The following is a 15,492-nucleotide window of genomic DNA, read 5'->3' as shown; positions in this document are numbered from 1 at the left end:
CAGGGCTGCCACCTAAGAGGGGAAAGAGCAGTTTTGGGAGGTGTGCTAGACACTCTGCTCCAACCCAAGGAAAGAAGGCTTGCACTCAAAGCCGGGGGAACTCTGGTACAAGCCACTTGTGGCTGGACCCAGGGCTCCAATGGCCACGAAGATTGCTCTGTCTAGCTCTCCGATTCTTTTATTTTGAGACACTTCTCGGGCACAGTACTCGCGCGTTCCCTGTCTGTTGCTGAGAAATGATCGACTACTCCAGCTTTCCCTCAGTGGCAGTGGTCCGTCTGATCTTCAAGCCTGGTGGCTCTGACTTGGGGTCAGCTGAGGTTGTAGCCAGACCTGCCCGTGGAGCTGACTCCAAGTCATCTGGAAGCCTGATAAAGATTGGGGATCCGCTCCCAAGATGGCTTCCCTTAGAGGGGTTAATCCAAGAGAGAAGCCCCGGGGTCTTGCCTGACTTCAGAGGTCATGTGATTTCAGTAATATTTTTTTCCATTGGTCACACAGGGAGGGAGTCCAGGCTGTGTCAGGTATGAATCCCAGGAAGCAGGGTCCCCGGAGGCTCACTTGCCAACAGCCTTGCGACAGCAGAGCCCTGCCCTCATATAGGTCACAGTGGTCCACCTAAAAGTCCCACGCCTGCCCCTTCCTTGGCTCTCTTTGGTCACAAGCGCACCTGGGGCTGCTTAACCTCAAGCCTGGGGAGCTGCACGGCCTGTTCTCTGTGGGGGGACTTGTGGCCGTGAGCCTGGGGCCTGGAGGAAGGCTTGCTGCACCGGACTTGACAGGATCCATAGTATTTTGACATGACCCGGAAGTAAAAGGGTCTGAGCAGGGGCCTGGAAGAGTGAGGCCGTTGGGTGGTACCATCAGGGAAACGGGGTGGAAAAAGGATTGGGCCTGAGTGTTAGGGCCGAGAGAGGAGACTTGTTCTGAGGCACAGGTTAGTCACGTAAAGTCTGTGAGGACAGTAGGCAGGAAGCAGAGCCAGACTCTCGGGACTGGAACTGTGAGGAGCAGCCCAGCCAGCACCCTGCCTGTCTCTTTAACTGACTGAACCTAAGCCCTCACAGAGGCTCAGCCCAGAGTGCAGCATTGCCCAGACTTTACCGCCGCTCGCTGGAATGCTGTGGCTTGGGTGAGGTCACACACACGGAAGCTCTGTTTGTGGACCTTCATCGCCCCAGGTCAAGAATTGAGCTGGCGTGAGTGGCCAGCCGATTGCTCAGACTGTGGTCAGCCCAGTGAGGGTCCTGAGCCCTCAAGGCAGAGGAGGAAGCCCGTGGCTGTGAGGCTAACAGACAGAGTCAGGGCGGTTTCTCTCCTCACATCTTTCCTGCCCCTGCAGAAACGGCCCATCGTTTGAAAGGCATTGGGGTGCTATGGGGTTTCTCCATGGGGGCGGGACACCACAACTGGGCTTGTCAGCTGGTCCTGCTCTTTGCTCAGTATTATTTGTTGGCTGGCTGACTGACAATTGTACCTGGTTTGTCCTTGCCTACCCAGCATGTGGCACCAGCCTCACCTTGGGACCCCTTTCTGTAGGGAGCAAACATTTCCTGGCAAGGGTGAGATTGTTTTCCTGAGTTTGGGACCCCGGATCTCAGAGCAGAGCTTTTCAGGTCTGTGTGCTTCTAGTGTGGATGCCTTCTCCGTCCCACCTCTTCCTGGCCTGGGCACTCGAAATCAGTTTGTGTCTTTAACCCCGGAGAGGAGACTGGGTGGAGTCCTGACAGAAAAGCTTAGCGGCGGTGGAACCTGCAGGAACCAGTCTACCTGTCTTCTGCTTCCCAGGCCTGAGGACATCAGGTTCTGGGGGAGTCGCAGGAAGATAGGGGAGCCGGGGGAAGATGGAGGATCCCTCGAAGAAGGGTTGGGAGTCCTGTGGGCTAGGGTTTGGAGGTCCTGAGGACCTCCTTACTCCCGGGGAGTAGCTGAGGTACAGCTTCTCAGAGCTGTGTATACTGGCGAGTGCTACATCCTCTTAACCTACATCCTCCTCTGAGGAGGGCAGTGGGGCTGGACAATGGGGGAATTAATGAGCTGTGCCTGTGAAGTCAGCATGCCGCCCAGAACACAGCCAAGTGTCAGATGTGACCACAGGGGCCACCAACCTCTGCGCTGAGAGGACCTCAGAGGAGGGTGAGGTGTGGGTGAGAGGAGTCGAGTGTGCCTGGGGGTGCCACGTTATTCAAGGACGGTAGGCAGGAGGCATTGCTGGATTCGTTATCACGTATCTCCTGCCGTCTCTGGGTGGTCCAGCCTGGTGTCTCTCCTCCCTCCCACAGCTAGCGTCCTCTCCCATGACCAGTGCTTCTGGGTCACCTCTCAGAATTAGCAGCAGGGCAGAGGGCCCCTCCTCCACTAGCCTGAGAACCCCCAGGCCCGTGAGCCTTCCCTGCTAGAAGCTCCAAGCCCCCATAACCTCCACTCAGAGCCTGGGTCCACCTCTCCTCCTGGCAGCATCCTCCTTTTGCTACCCCCACCCCCCCAGCCCCCCACCCCCGCTCGAGTCTTGTCCTCTGGTGTAAGCCAGACCTGTGAGTCTTACAGTGCCCAGCACCAAGCCTCCTGAATAAATGGACGCCCAGGGATTAATGTGACCATGAGAGAAAGATGTGTGATTCAGTCAAGGACACTGGTGTGAAGAGGACGGGGAAGAGTTACTTCTGCACACCAAGGTGGCTAACACCCGAGGGAGGGGGAGAGCCCCTTGGATCCCAGAAGGTCCCTTGTGTCCTCTAATCAGCAGGTTCCCTAGGGGCACTGCCCAGGGAGCACTAAGGTTCTCACTGTCTACCCCGGTTCATTGTGTGGTTACCTCTACCAGCGGTCCGCCTTCTTACCGTGGAGTAGCTTGTGCTGTGCAGGTCCATGAAGGCTTGTGCCACGGTTGCAGGCCAGGCAGGCTGTTTTCAGTCTGCCGAGCGTGGTTAACGCTGCACCTTTAATGTGGAACACCTGCATGGGGAAGCGTCTGGTTACCTTGAGTCTGCACACCCAGCCGCTTTCCAGTGTTCCCGGTCCTGTTCACAGGATCGAGAACTGGCGTTGCCCCACATTCTTGTCAACATGGTATTGTCCTTTAACTGACCTCGTGGTACAGCAGAATCTGAGTGGCTTTAATCTTCTGCTGCTTCGTGGTACTAAGTACCTTTTTAGGCACTTATTGATTGTTTAAGGAGCATCTGTGTTGAAACACCTGTTTAATTCTTTTGTCTATTTTTTTAATTATTACTGTGTGCATGTGACAGGGTCTCACTATGTTGCTCAGGCAGACTTGAAACTTCTGAACTAAGACAATCCTCTTGCTTCAGTCCCCTGAGTAGCTAGGACTAAAAGTGTGTCCCATCATGCTTGGCTTGTGCCTGTCTTTTAATTGGACCAATGTTTTTGTTACTATTATTATTATTATTATTTTGTTGTGTTTTTTTTTTTTTTTTTTTTTTGTGTGTGTGTGTGTGTGTGTGTGACAGGGTCTCACTATATAGTCCTGACTGGCTTAGAGCTCATTCTGTAGACTAGGCTGGCTTTGAACTCACAAAGATCCTCCTGCCACTGCCTCTCAAGTGCTGGGATTAAAGGCGTGTATCACTACATCAGGCCGATTGTCTTTTTGTTACTGATTTGTAGGTAATCTAGTTTTTAAATGTTTTATTGCATTTTTATTGTGTGTGTGTGTGTGTGTGTGTGTGTGTGTGTGTGTGTTCACATGCATATACCACCATGCACACGTGGAGGTCAGAGGACAGCCTGTGGGGGGTGGGTCTCTTTCTACCATGTGGGTTGCCAGGCTTGACTCAGGTTGCCAGGCTGGGTGGCAGGCTCCTTTGCCCGCTGAGCCATCTTGCTGGCTCTCTGGGTGATCCCTGTGTATTCTTTGAAGTCATTCCAGTTGTGCGGGTAGCAGAGGCCTTGGCCTTTTCTCCTCCTCGGTGACACCTTTTTCGTCTTTGCTTCAGCACACCCAGGCCTGGGAAAGAGTTGCTCAGTGAAGGGTATACCAACGTCTGGCTTCTCTGTGAGGTTCCCTCTGCCCTCCTGTAGGCCACCTCGTACCCCCCAGCACAGGGACCGGCTCTGAAATCCCAACTGTGTTCCGGTACTTGGCCAGTGTGTTCTGGATGCTGGGTAAAAAAGGATGTAGCTCTCAGCAAGGATGTAGCCTGTGGGAAGACAGCCCCAAGGGGAAAAGGATAGAGGCTGGAGGCTACACCAGGAATGTCCCACACTGTGGGAGGGGGAGAGATGCCTCACTTTGAGGAGCTCACATGGAGTTGGGGCATCTAGAGAAGAGGTAGGAAAAGAAAGTTCAGTACTCTAGGTTCCGTGCAGGGGAGGCTGCCTGAGGACCAGGTGGTGCTGTGTGTGTGTGTGTGTGTGTGTGTGTGTGTGTGTGTGTGTGTGTGTGTGTGTGTGTGTGCCAGGAGGGGCCAGCTCATTGCCTCCCAGCCCTTTGCAGTGTGCTGTGTTACTGCTGGGCTCCCCATGACCCCAGGGGGAAGTGAGGCCGGGCTCTCGGTAGAAGGGAAGCCAGCTTTGAGCCCTGGGCTCCTGATGACCACGGCTGCCAGCTGCCAAGGGGCTTCAGGCAGGGGCGCTGCTGGTTTGGAATCAGAATCCTAAGGCTGAGCCTAGACCTTCCTCCTGCCCTAGCCCCAACTGGGGACAGATGTGGAGGGCAGAAAGATTTGTGACCTCTCAGGTGGGCACCCCAGGCCACCATATCACTACAGTGGAATGAGTCGGGGGGGGGGGGGGGGGCTGTCTGGGAGCGGCTGAGCTGGAGGCTCGGTCAGGCTGTCAGCTTAATTGCTCAGTAAGGATGCGTCTGCTCTCCGGTTGGAGCAGTCGTCTTGGGGCTGCTAATGGAGATTTTTCACTTCATGTTTTATAATTTAAAAAAAAAAAAAAATTGTTCCAGCTTCAAGCTTCAAATTTCCATGAAGTCATTGGAGCTGGGAGCCTGGCCTGGCAGCTCCCCCACTCCTGTGGCAGGCTCACAGGCTGTGAGAGGGGCCCTCCTCACACCCCCACCACAGCAGGAGCTGAGCTGAGCTGAAGGCCTAGCCTTAGTTAGCCTTTGCCGTTACCACTGCCGAGCAGGAAGTGGTGGGTCCCAGATGTGACTCACTCTCATTAGGTAGCCGGTGGAGGGAGCCTTCCCATGTGTGAGGCTGGACGCCTTGGGAGCAGGCTGTTGAGGGCCCTGCCACCTCCCTGCAGCCACAGAGCCTGGCTGGGCGGCTTCAGTGCCTCGGAAACGCCAGGTAAAGTGTGATTTGGGCATGGGCTGGCTTGGCGTCTGTTCTTTGGCTCGGGGCCTAAGGGACAGCAGGACAGACAGCCTTGGGTCCCAGGCCTGTGGGAGGGAGGTGAGCCCAGCCCTGGCTGCTGGTGGCCTGGGCAGGCTGGTGGGGAGTCGGGGCTCCTCAGTCTTGGGCAGACAGCCTGGAGGCGGCTCCTCACTGGGAAACCCAGACAGTTTGGGCCGGGCTTTTCCCAGTCTGGCAAACCGGTGCTGCCGGGTCTTAGGCGGTGATGCTCTTCACTTGGCCCTGTTACCTGGAATTCTGGGAACTGCATACTCTTAAATGCCCGTGTTTCTTTCAAGATTGTGATTTTACATTCACACGTGCATCTCATTTTTTTTCTCACAGAAAATAAAAATTATCAAAGAAACTTACTAAACAAAGCAACAAAAAGTAATTCTGAATGTGGGGGCTGGGGTGTAGCTCAGTGGCAGGGTACTTGTTTAGCATGCCTGAGGTACACTGGGTTGCATCCACAGCACCAATAATAAGAGAGAAAAAAATTAAAACAATATTCTGAAAATGATACACACTTAAGAGACAGAAAACCAAAAATGTCTAAGGGAAAGGGAACAATTTCTTTCCCTCTTTCCCTCTGTTTTAAGGCCCCAGGATTAAGGTGGGCCATTTGGAGGGGGTCCCATGTGCATGGCCCCAGGTGGAACAGGTGTCTCTTCCCCGTTCAGGGGCAGGCACAGGGATCATTCTCCCTGGCCAGCCACCGGGAGAGGGTGGCGTGGTGTCTGGATGTGGGGCCACCACAGATTTCAAAGGCTTGGACTGGAGGCCACAATATGGGCTGGCTCTGCCTAGAAGGCTCTGTATAACTGAGTGGTCCCCAGCTCTCCGCCGTGATGTGAGGGGCGGGCTAGACCCATGGGTCCCACGGCACGGGTCATTTGTTGTTGCTCAGGTCTCAGCCTGTGTGTGAGTGAACACATTTAAAGTTTAAGTAGTGAAGGTTTGAGTGAGTTGTGTTAAAACAAAACAAAACAAAACAAAACCCCATGTAGAAAGATACTGGGTCTGGCATGGAATGCGTTATTGTCTCGGAGAGTGGAGAGACCGCAGGGAAGGGTTGGGCTTCATAGGAAGTCTGAAGCAAGGCGCGCTGCTGCTGCAGGAAGTCCGGGCTTGAGGTCTCTCGTTTCGGTAGAGCTAGAGCACCTAGCGTTCTGGGGCTCCCTGTTCCAGGTGTCTGCGGGGGAGGGGCGGCAGGAGGAAAGGCCCCGCTGTGTGGAAGAAGTGCTTGTGTCCCAGGCTCGGAAGTGGCTTTGAAAGGCCTCCGTGCTAGCTAGGACTTGGCCCTGGGGCTCTCGGGGATGGAGGTGGACGTGGTAAGGGACAAAGCAGGAGTTACCTCTTGGAAGGAGGACAGAGGTCCATGACACTGTCTGAGGGACATGTGAGCACCCTTACAGTTTGGGACTGTTGCTTTGACCCTGGGTGGTCGAAGTCATTCACTACCCAGTTTACAAAAAATATCGGGGGCCATGGTCTGTTGTCCTGGGTCAGGTCTCCCTTCCACCAGTCCCCACCTGGGCACTACAAGGGTAGTGGCCACCATGCTGGAGGGTGAAATGGGGGTCAGGACGCCGATTCCTTTCTGGTGAGGTCCAGGGTCAAAGCAGAGAACAGGGGCTCGGCTGTGGACTAGTGGGGGGGAGGTGACTAATGGTGGCCCCCCGCCATCTGGAGAGTCAGCTTCCTCAAAGAGAGGTCCCTGTGCAGTGTGACTGCTGTCTTTGGAGCAGTGAGACGGCCGGATGTCATGGACTTTCTGTATGCCTGACCACCCGAGGCCTTAGCTGGGCTCAGCCTTCTGGGACGGGCAGTCATGTCCAGCTTCAGCGGAGAGGTGGACTCGGATAGGGCATCCTTGCCACTCTACTATTGCTTGGTGGCGTCTTGCTGAGTGACAAGGTGGTCTGTCCCTCGTTGCGGCCTCCCATTCCTTCCGCCCTGGAAGACAAAACTGTGGGGTCCTTCATACTAAGCAGATAACCCGCCCCCCTGCCCCTTTGCTGGGCACAAGGTGATGCTTAGCCCAGCTGGAGAATGGTCTTGGATATCCTGGGAGCCAGGCAAAGGGGTCACTGAGCCGGCCCATGTCACAGCCAGCCAGCCCTGCTCAAGCCTTTCAGGCCTCAAGGGGGAAGCGCTCACTGAACTGGACATGCCTGTGCAGAACTAGATTGGGGGCGTGAGTCTGATTTGCAAGTCAGCCCCATCTGATCAGTGGCCAGAGGAAGAGGTCATCAGGCTCCACACCCCTCATTCCAGCAGAACCCTACTGTACGCGACCAGCAAGGAGTGGAGTCTGTTTCTGCTGTGGAATCGCTTGCTCTCCCCCGCCTGGGTGGTAGGCAGCGAGGGTAGACAGGGCCAGGGGGCAGCTCTAGGATGGCCGGTGTCCCTCGTGCTGGTCACGTTTTTTCCTGTGTTCTTGTTTTCTCGTTTGTAAGGTGGGGCCGAGGGTGCCAGGCAGGTACATGGGAGGGTCAGATGCACGCACCAATGGCGGCTTGCGGAGCCTCTGCCTCCTCGGCCGCTTGGGGGAGGGATAGTTCATGGCCTTTTCTCTTGTCCACTGGCCTTCTGCGCTCTGATGGAGGGTGGCTCGGAGTCTCCAGCTAGCCACAGGCATCCGGCTTGACCTGCTGCTACACGGTGTCTCAGCATTGCGTCATGGCTGGGTTTCGCCAGTCTTGGGTCAGACCCATCCTGGCTGAAAGGCCTGTTGTTCCTCGATTCTTCTGCTAGGTGGTGGGCGGAATGGGAAGCAGCCTGGCCCTGAGCTCCATTTCGCTAGCTGGCCTTCTCCGGGGACACCTAGAACAGGGCTTTCCTGCTAGCGTCCGCTGGCCTTGCAGGCTGTACGTCCTGTGGTCTGGGTGCTGGCTCGGTAGAACTGAGGGAACCTAGCAGTCAGCTCAGGATGAGGGGTGGCCGGCCTGGACCCAGTAGGAAGAAGTCTACAGTGTTGCGACCTCTAATAGTGAAAGGCCGGTCTCTTCTCTGCAGAGGTCACTGTGAGCTCTGTCAGCCTCCCAGGCCTCCCATTAAAGCCTCTTCTCTAGGGGCTGGAGAGACGGCTCAGCGGTTAAGGGCACTGACTGCTCTTCCAGAGGACCCATGTTCAATTCCCAGCACCCACATGACAGCTCACAACTATCTGGAACTCCAGGATCCAACACCCTCACACAGACACACATGCAGGGAAAAGACCAATGCACACGAAATAAAAATAAATTCTATCTATCCCGTTCTCTCGGTTCGGCACCATCCCTGCTCCCTTGGCCACTCTCCCTCGGCCCGCCCCCTGACTTGCTCACAACTCTGGCTCTCTCCTGTGTTGTGTGCAGTCCCCTGCCCAGCAGCACAGCCTCCACACTGCGTGCTTGTGTTTGCTTGGCTGGTGTTCCTTTGCGAGGACCCCTTTCAGGGGTTCTGGGGTCCACCAAGGAGGCATCAGTGTGTTTGCCCTAAGTCCATCCCTGTGGCAGCTGCCTCCTCCTCTGACTCTGGTCAACCCCCTTTTCTGTTGCAGGCCCCTGTGGTCACTGGACATCTCCCTTTTTATGTCCTCCTTATGCCCCCGTGCCTGTCCCTCATCCCCACCATGGCTGGCCACTAGAAGGAATCCCCTGCAATTGAGGCCTCTTTGAAATCTCTGCTACTGTACCCCGTTTCTTGACAGTGCTTTCTGGACCTCCAGGGCCACCGTCTTTGCTCCCTCCCTGGGCATCAGCACCCAGCTGGCCCTACCAGAGTGGCCGTGGCCCTGGGACAGAGAGAGGCCTGGCTCCTGGAAGGCGCTCATGCCCCTTTTGCATCATGGCAGGCTGGGATCTGGGGAGCACGATACTCCTCGAAGGAGGGAAGGGGTGCCAGTGGTGCTTCTAGAGCCCTGGTCCTGCATGGTCACCTGGTCCACAGGGCCCTGTTTGAAGCCCCCGTCTTCCAGGGCCCCAGCCCTGCTGTCCACCTGGAAAGTGGCTTAGTCTCATGTCACCGGCTCGGGTGACTTCCATCAGTGCTTCGCACTGGCAGAGTAGGGGAGAAGCACAGGGCTCTGGATCACAGGTGGGACAACCGAGGGCCACCAGGCTCTGCAGCCAGGCCAGGCTAGTGTGAATTTCCTTGGTGCGCACTGTGGAGGGCGCAGCTCTGTCCATGGGCCTGTCTCCCGGTCTCGTGCTCAGAAGACTATGGACTTGGGGCCCATCTGGTGGGTGTGTCTGTTCTGGTCTCCGTTCTCTAGGAATGGTCACCTCCTCCTCCGGGCCTCAGTCCATCCATTTCTGGGACAGGCAGCCTGGCCCTGCTTCCCACACCTGTCTTCAGGACCCCATCTGGCTGGGAAGGAGGTCCCCGATGAAGTGGACTGGAGGCGCTGTGCTAATGGGGCCCTGACTGATGGGAGGCAGCCTCTTCTGAAATACCCAGACTCCCTGGAACCATCACTCAGGCCTTGGGGGGATGCATGGTGATGCTCGGGGAGCAGAACCCGTACCTCAGGGGAATTAGGGAGAAGAGCTGCTTGGGGGAGGGCAGGGTCTGTCGGGCAGCGAGATGGACACCCCTGGGAAGATATTCCTGGTCCTTCTACATCAAGGTTTCTCAGGCTGCCAGCCTCATGTTTAGAGTAGGCTGGCGTGACCCCGTGAGGTCATGTGCTGACTGTGCACTCTCTTTATATGAAGCCACTAATGGTTAGGTACCAGTACCAGTTCATTGTCTCAGGAGACTGAAGCCCAGAGGGGTTCGTAAACGTGTCTAGGGCCACACAGCACCCTCTGGGTGGAGTGGGATCCACGCCCTGACTTGGGGCTCAGAACTTGCACTCTCAGCCTTGGGGCTCTGTTGTTTCCACTGTGGGCACAAGCTGCACCTTGTCCACCCTCCCATTTCCTCTCCCCGTCTAGTAAGTTCATCACATGGCTTCCCTCTCCTTCTGTGACTGTGTTGCTGCCCAGGAGCCCTGCGCTATTTGGCTTCTTGTGGTTTCGGCACCTTTCCCTGGGCCTGGTGTAGGGCAGGAGTCCAGAGAGTAGTCGGTGACGGGGCTGGGGGCCTGGACGGCAGGGTGGACCCCTTCCCTCTTCAGCACATGTAGACTGATAAGGTGGCTCTCTGGAGGTCAAGTGGGACCTCACGCTTGGGCCTGCCTCACACTTGGGCCTGCCTCCACTGCCCCGCGGGCACTGCCTCTGATGCAGTGTGGAGTAGGCTCCCCAAGATGCTGAGCCGTGGAGAGCCGTGGAGGAGGCACTTGTGGGTGGGGCAGCACCCGGGAAGCCAACATGGGCCTTGAAGCCATGTGGGAGGGCCTGGGTGGTCTTCCTGGAGGAGCTGGCTCAGCAGGGCAGGAGTTGGTCAGGTGGATGCGCTGGGAGGTGGGTGATGGGCAGCGTTTTCAGGCCACCCAGACCCAGCACTGAGAGGGTGGGGCTTATTTGGGGAAGCAAAATCAGTCAAACCCCACAGCTGCCACGAAGGCCCAAGAAGTTGCTGAGTTTGGGGCTGGGGTAAGCAAGGGGGATGGGCTTGGTGTTCTTTGTGTTCCGACCAGGGACCCTGTAAGACTGTTCTCAGGGGAGGCCCGGGTTTGGGGAGCAGGGCCTGCTGAGACAGAGCCTCCACGTGAGTCCTTAGCCTGCAGCCTACAGCCTAGCTCGGGAAGGCTGGAGTTTGGGGAAGGATTGGGGGACCAGATGAGGGTGCCCAGGCTTCAAGGTAGCTGTGGGAAGGGCCTCTGAGCCCGTGGGTAGGTGTGGCTCCGGAAGTCAGGCTGTGGTTTAGGGGATACCAGGGTTGCGTTCCCTGAAGACTAGCTCTTCCGGCTCTCAAGCTTGCCCCTCCCCCATTATGGACAGGTTTTTGGGGCTCTGATAGGGTTCTCAGGAAGCCTGGGAAGTGAGGCTTTCAGGACCTGGGGCTAGGGAAGCCTTTCCACAGCTGGTGCTGGCGAGACAGGTGGTGGCCTCAGGCTGCTGTTGGGACAGAGGCCTTGCTGGGCTCCCTAGGTGGCCCGCTGGGTTCTGGTGGGGCAGACTGCTCACTCTTCCCTATGAACCCTCTGCTGGAACAGCAAGACAGAGGCTCAGGAGCCCTGGAGTGACCAGACCTGGAGGGGTTAAGAATGGACTGGGTCATGGAGCTGGGTAGGAGAATGTGGAGAAGAACTATTTTTGTGTGTGTGTGTGTGTTTTGTTCTCTGCCCAACCTGGCCTGGAAACTGAAGCACATGGGCCCAGTCTGGCCTGGAAACTGAGGCACATGGGCCCAGTCTGGCCTGGAAACTGAGGCACATGGGCTCAGTCTGGCCTGGAAACTGAGGCACATGGGCACTGGGAGCCATCTTCTTCCTTTCCCCAGGGAAGAAGGTGTTCCTCCCTGGAAACTTCCTGGGGTCAACTGCTGAACCCACGAGAGCCACAGAGCCCAGGCCTAGGCCCTTGACCCCTTCTCTCCCTTTCCTCCACCCGGGAGGGCAAAGTCAGGGTGGTCCCTGGAAGGTCTCCCCACCCTGTCTGACCCAGGCTCAGGTAGAACGGGCAGAAGTGGGGACCCTAGCCTTGAGGAGATCCTCACTGCCCGAAAGGGAGCTGCCCCCATGGCCTGGGGAGACTTTCTGGGGGAGGAGCTCCAAGTTGGGTCTGGGAGACTCCAAAGCTAGCATTTCCTGAAGGAAGTTCATTAGAGCAGGCCAGAGAGAGGCCCCTCAACCAGCTGCTTCCCTGCAGGGCACTGGCTTGCTCACATGTATAGCTTTAAAGGGACGAGGAAGAGCGGAACCCAGCACCGCCTGTGATGGACCACTGTGGATGTGTGGATAGCTTTCTGTGACCATCTTGCTTGGCACAGTGTACGTCAAGGAAATCAGGTGAAAAGTTAAGAATGGGCCTGGAGGCTGGAGAGATGGCTCAGCAGTTAAGAGCACTTGCTGCTCTTACAGAGAACTCGAATTTGATTTCCAGCATCCACACGGTGGTTCACAACCCTCCATAAGTCCTGTTCTAGACCTGACACCTGACCTGAAGCTACCACATGCACGTGGTGCACATATATACATTCATTCAGGCAAAACATTCACACTTAAAATAAAATTAATACATTGAATTTAGGGCTGGCGTGTTGGCTCAGAGGTTAAGGGCACCGGCTGCTCTTCCAGAGGACCCAGATTCAATCCCCAGCACCCACATGGTGGCTCACAACCATCTGTAACTCCAGTTCCAGGAGATCAGGTGCCCTTTTCTGATCTCCTCAGATCAGGCATACTTAGGGTGCACATACTACATGAAAGCAAAACACCCATACATATCAAAGTCAAAATAAATTATTTTAAAAAATAGTAAATTGAGAGAGAGAGAATGAGCCTAGACCTTGGAATGAGGCAGGCCTGAGTTTGAATCTCAGCCATCCCAGGCGGTGAGCTTTGGATTGTGGGCTAGGATCCCAGAGGTGCGTGCCAAGGCTAGCAGTGACCCCTGGAGATCTGGAGGCTCTGAGGAAAGCAGACCACTTCTCTCATGGCCATGTCCAGAGGCTGCAGAGCACTTCCGGTCTGTCAGCAATGGGAGGCATAGGGCAGGGTCCAGCACTTCCTGGGATGTCACCTGCCAGCTCCCCCTGCCCATACCAGCACCCACAGCCCCTTCTGCAGTCACTGTATGGCTCCTTCCACAAGGACCAGCTGGAGCAGCTGACCCAAGGGATCAGCTCTGCTGCTGCCTGGGACCCCAAAAGGCAGCTTGAGGAGGTGACTTCTGGATTGTCCTCCCCAGAAGCCAGTGCTGTGGTTTTCAGACAGGATGGGGGGGGGTTCTTCCCAGCTCACTCTTTTCACACGCCTGATGCCTTCTGCTGCTGTGGTAATAGAGCCACGTGATGTCCTCACTGAGCCTGATGCTGCCTCAGCACCTTGCCTGAATGACCCCGTGGAGCCCTCTCTAAACCTTGTGGTCAGACTGCTCTTCTCCATTTCCAAAAGAGGAAACTGAGGCATAGAGCAGTCATGCAGCTGTGTCTGATGGAGTCTATTAAGACTTTATAACTGCACAGGTCGTAAGCAACAGGACTAGACAGTAAGAATGAGAACTGAGACTTAGCCATTGGGACCAGGGTGGATATTTGGGGGGCGGCATGTTCCTATGTGTGTGTATCTACCAGGCATGACATTGACTCTGGGGTTTTCACAGGAAGCGGGGCACACCATGAACAGCTGCACCTGTTCTACCACAAAGATGTGTTGTGCCAGCCCAGAGAGGTAACCACCCTTTCGGTCATCTGCTGCACCAGCAATGGAACATGGGCTCTTGTGTGTGTCCCTGCACACACGCAAGGGAATGTACACAATCAGTTACTGCAGTAGATCTTAAAGTCAAAAGGGCTCTGTGTGTGTGGGTAGTGGACACGCGTTCCTGCCAAGAGTGAACGTGAGTGCCCGCATCTCAGACTTCATGATGCGTCCTCATCTTTGCCAATCAGACAGGTAACATAGTTTTCCATGATAGTTTTACTTTGCAGTTCCTATATCTAGTATTGTTTCCAAATGTTTAAAAGCTATTTGCGTTGACTTTTCTCTGGCCTTTCTGTTTATGATCTTCTCTCACTCTTGGTCTTTTTAATTTGTAGGTGTTCTTTACATATGAGGAAGATTAGCTCCCAGTGATGGGGGTTGTAATAATATATTTCATGTGTAGTTCTTCTGTTGATTATTCTTTTGGTAAGATTTTTTTTTCAGATCAAGTAGTAAATTTTGTTATTTTAAATGCTTGAGCTTGTCCGTCTTCTCTTTATGGCTCTTGAGTTTGAATTGGGTTAGGAAGGCCTTAGCCAGCCTGGCGGTGGTGGTGCACACCTTTAGTCCCAGCACTCAAGAGGGGGCAGAGGCAGGTGGATCTCTGAGTTTGAGCCTGGTCTATAGAGCGAGGTCCAGGATAGCCAGGACTATACAGAGAAACCCTACCTTGGAAAAAAAAAAAAAAAAAAAAAGCCTTAGGTACATGAGTGTTGACACGGTTTGCTTGCTCAGTTTCCTGCCCTCTTCAGAACCCGTCGTGTGTCGGTTGGGACTCTGGCCAGCCTCATTAAAGACTCACAAGCTCAGTTTTGCTCTTCTCTGGATGACTAGGGAAACAGCTTTTCTCCTAGCTTCTATCCATCGCAGCGACTGTCTGGGTGAGGCCCTGTGCAGTGCGAAGCCAACAGGCAGCCTCCTGAACTGCTGTGTGGGCTGGGCCTGGCGCCAGTGAGGTCCCCAGGCCGGCTAGACTTCCCCTTTCTGTTCTTCCTTATCAAGGGAAAGGGGATCAGAACTCTGTCCGGCGTGGGTGTGAAAGTGTTTCCATTCTAAAGGGTGGGAAGAGCGAGAGGGCAGCCTTTGAAAGAGTGAATCATAGTGAGTGGAACCGGGGCACGAGGCGGGGCCAGGGCCAGTGAGATGGCCCAGCTGGTGAAGGCACTTGTCACCAAGTCTGATGATGTAGGTTTAATCCCAGGGTCCACGGGGTGAAAGAAGAGCAGTGCTCCCCCAGATGTCCTCTGACCTGCACACGAGTGTACCCACCCACAAAGTAAAGAAGTGTAAAAGAGTTCAAGAAGGGGCCGGAGAGATGGCGGTTAAGAGCACTGGCTGCTCTTCCAGAGGGCCTGAGTTCCATTCCCAGCACCCACTCGGTGGCTCACAACCACCTCTCCCAGGATCTGATGCCCTCTTCCGTCATGCCGGCATACATGCAAATAGAGCACGCCTACGCGTGAATAAATACATCTTTTTTTTTTTTAAAGTTAAAGAAGGGAGGGGGCAAAGCTGATGTTTCTTGGGCGGCTGACCACGTGTCAGTTAACACATGGCCTGGCTCCCACCATGTGCAGAGTCCCCAGACGTGGTATGGAGGCCCTGGGCCCTCTTCTGCTGGCCCTGGCCAGGTGCCTGGCACACAGGTGTTGTTACTGTATTTGGAATGCATGCCGAGGGATGAGTGAAGGAAGGAATGACCAGCTCTTCTGGGGCGGGTCCACCAGCCCTCACCAGATTGATGGACACATCTCTTGTATTTGCATCTTTTTTAGTTTTTTTTTTTCCCCCCGAAACAGGGTTTCTCGGTGTAGTTTTGGTGCCTGTCCTGGATCTCGCTCTGTAGACCAGGCTGGCCTCGAACTCACAGTGATCTGCCTG

General features: G+C 55.2%; 1 protein-coding gene across 3 annotated transcripts in view; it reads left to right on the top strand.

Annotated features, from left to right (window-relative positions):
- Adcy7 (adenylate cyclase 7) overlaps nt 1–15,492 on the top strand; it is a 58,086-nt gene that overhangs the window by 11,843 nt on the left and 30,751 nt on the right. The window contains exon 1 of one of the 3 annotated variants that reach the window (XM_006971769.4): nt 4,979–5,264. The exons of the other annotated variants lie outside the window; for them this stretch is intronic. The gene's annotated coding sequence lies outside the window, so the exon portion shown is untranslated. Of the gene's footprint in view, nt 1–4,978; nt 5,265–15,492 lie in introns of those variants that run through there. 3 annotated transcript variants of the gene reach the window in all.

The sequence above is a fragment of the Peromyscus maniculatus genome, chromosome 5 (assembly GCF_049852395.1).
Source record: "Peromyscus maniculatus bairdii isolate BWxNUB_F1_BW_parent chromosome 5, HU_Pman_BW_mat_3.1, whole genome shotgun sequence".
NCBI lineage: Eukaryota > Metazoa > Chordata > Mammalia > Rodentia > Cricetidae > Peromyscus > Peromyscus maniculatus.
This window is presented reverse-complemented; position numbering and strand designations above follow the sequence as displayed.